Consider the following 3,288-nt stretch of genomic DNA (forward strand, 5'->3'; position numbering starts at 1 on the left):
ACTTGGCTCAATTAAATCTTTCTACAGGAAACATCAGGAGCAGGCACTTAACAAAACCTTGTGTAACCTGTATGAACTAGAATGTGAATCCTCTGGCTCATATGCGGATGAAATTGCTAGTGTGAAAAGTGAATTGCAAAGGCATGGTGTGGAACGATACAGGGATGCCTTAATTCGACTCGTGTCAAGCGTGCTTTGCACTGCGAACGCCCGACGCGGCAAGCTTTGCTTGATGAACGTCATCATGCGACTACAAAGCTAATTCCGGGATTAATACGTAATGGCACTTTGGTTACAAGTACGATTGAGGTTACGTCCGCATTCATGGATTATTACTCGATGTTGTTTAGTGCCCCTCGTCCTGTGAGAAGTTGTGACTTTTTCTCGCGTTTCACATCCCTGGTGACCCATTTATCAGAAGATGATTGCTCTATAATTAGTAGCTCTTTAACGCACCAGGAGTTAGAAATGGCGATTGATCAATTACCTCTCTCAAAAACACCTGATCCTGACGGCATTTCTTCTGAATTTTACATAGCCTTTAAAACTGTTCTTGCTAATATCCTGCTAGATGTATTCGTGATGAGGTTTGATATAGAAGCCCTTTCTTAGACTTTTATAAAATGTCACACAGTCGTAATTCCAAAGAGTACTGATAAATATAAATTACGCTCAGTGGAAGGCCAATCACACTGGCAAATGTGGATTGCAAGATTTTCGCCAAAATTTTATCAAATCGTCTACAGTTCGCAATGTCGGTTCCCATTGGCCCTCACCAGACGTGCAGCGTGAGGGGCCGTGCCATTCAATGTAATGTACACTTTGCATGCTCAATCCTAGAATCGTACTCCTGATCTCATGATCAGGTTGCTTTACTTCAGGTCGACCTCGCAAAAGCATTTGATCGAGTTCAAAAGCATTTAATCGATTCATTCCTGTTTTCTGTTATGGAGCTAGCGAATGCTGGTTCTGTAGTACTGAAGGCGGTGGACCTTTACTACAGAATTGTTTGACTCACCTGATTGTAAATGGCCACCTATCAAGCCCCGTACCAATCAACTCTCCTGTGAAGCAAGGCTGTCCGATGTCTCCTCTGCTTTTTGCTTTTTACTTGGAGCCACTTTGCCTGAGTGTTTTACATAGCAGTAGTATCTAAAGCTTCCCTCTCCTTGGAAATGTGGTTAAAGTTCTTGCATATGCGGATGATCTGGCGTTTCTGTGCAGTGACAAACCAAGCATAGAAAAAGTTATATCCAGCATAGAACAATTTGGCATTGTTTCTGGGGCTCAGATGAATCGCTCCAAGAGTTATGGCCTTTTGTTTGGGTCCCGGGGTTCAACACCGCCCCTATATGCATGCGTTGAATGGTCATGTATGCCCCCTAAACATCTAGGCATTTCACTTCATACAATTAAGTCCAAATTACTGGAAAGAGCGATCCAGTTCCAGTCGTCGAGTGTTAAGCTAATACATTTGTTCCCTATCAGCTTTCAATCTTCGGTCGGGCTTAGTCCTGCAACATGTTTCTGGTGACAAAAATTAATTACGTGCTTCAGGTCCTGCACAGTGCGAAATATAACATCAAGCGTTTTCACCAAATATTTGCGACGTTTATTTGGTCATGAAATTTTGAACCGATTCGGCGTGATATTCTATTCAGACCTGTTTGTGCAGGAGGGCTCGACATAGTGCACCTTTATGTCAGGCAGTTAGTTGCCCGTTTCTTCTTTTTTCATGATTGTTCACATCCGATTATTAGGAGCATTCCTGCAAGATAATTTCATGAATTTGCTTCCCAACTTCGTGGCTTCTTCAGATTTTACTAACCGCCCAAAGTTACTGGGATTTATGCAGGAAGTTTATGCTTCGGTGAGGTTTTTGACAGTACGATTATCGAATGAGCACTTATATTCTGTTTCGCGCAAGAGACTATACAAGGAATTGATAGCAATGCTTTTTCCGTCCCCACTGTATCATTCTTTATACTTTGGTTTTAACGGTCACGACGTGCTAAAGAGGGTGCGCAAAATGCAGATTTCTCCTTGCACGAAAATAGTTTTCTTTAAATTACACGCCGAAGTTCTACCTGTTTACACATGGCCGCTTAGGAAAATCTTTGCATCTTCTTTGCATCTTTGCAGGATCTTTGCATCTTCTGTAAACTGTCATCTGTGTGATGGGCCTTAAACAACTGAGCACAGTTTCATTAATTGCAAAAACGCAATTTTCTTTTGGGACGTGCTGCAAAGAACGCTAAAGAAAGAATTTATTCTAAATTTGTACAGTCTGTGGTATCTTGCTGTTACACAATCTGATTACGAACAATATGACATGTTTCTCCTGATTGGACTTCATAGCTTGTGGAAGACACGCATGTTGGATCGCAAAGCTGAACCTGTTGTTCCACCTAGACTCCATTTTAGCAGAATGATGCTGCTGCTTAAGGACATTTATGATGCAAATGGCTTTCAACCTGATTTTATCTTTGCCTGCCTTTTAGTTGTGTTTCCTGTTGTGCAGCCCAGCAACGGCTAAGTGCTTTGTAAATAGTCTGTGTACATAACCTTTTCTGTACACAACTACCTGTAATAAATACCATGTCAAAAAAATATCCGGAGCCTGGCGAAGTTGGCAAAGCACGAGAATCCAAGCTGGCTGGGGAGCCAAGGTGTGGAGGTTCGATTCCCTGTGGAGAAAGGTTTATTATTTTTATTTTACCTCTCGCTCTCAAAAGCGTGACAACTCTACTGACAACCTTCTGTCAACAAAGATGTGGCATTAAAGGCTTTCGCCTGAATACAGCACCTTGATAGGCTTCAATACCGATGGTTCAGAAACAGATGATTACATCGGAAGCGCAGGGGTGCAAAGAAGATTGGAGAAAATAATACGACTTCCGATGTCAGCATCGATCATCACCGCTGAGTGCTACGCTATCTCTGTCACTGTAGAGAAAATAGTTAGAGTATTACAAACAGTATTATTTATACAGGCTTCCTTAGCGTACTCACAGCTCTCCACCGCATTAATGCAGTCACATCGCTTCTTGGATACATTACACACAACATAACAAATGCCACTGCACAGGGACTAAGACATCTATTTCTTATAGTTCTCTTGGGTCCCAAGTCACTTTTAAATTAAAGGAAATGAGAGAGCAGATGTATGTGCGGCTCAACCACGAGAGAAACAAATAAAGAAAATAAATGTACCATTTAAAGATTACATGAAATTGGCACACTGTAAACGGAGACGAAAATTACAATAGACTTCGAATAATGTAGTAA

The 3,288-nt window shown here is 41.6% G+C and overlaps 1 pseudogene; it reads left to right on the forward strand.

Moving 5' to 3' along the window:
• The first annotated feature begins 1,084 nt into the window (after positions 1–1,084).
• Positions 1,085–2,536, forward strand: LOC146180126 (uncharacterized; annotated as a pseudogene).
• The last annotated feature ends 752 nt before the right edge of the window (positions 2,537–3,288 follow it).

The sequence above is a fragment of the Amblyomma maculatum genome, chromosome 9 (genome assembly GCF_055883805.1).
Source record: "Amblyomma maculatum isolate TAMU_Amacu chromosome 9, ASM5588380v1, whole genome shotgun sequence".
Taxonomy (NCBI): Eukaryota; Metazoa; Arthropoda; class Arachnida; order Ixodida; family Ixodidae; genus Amblyomma; species Amblyomma maculatum.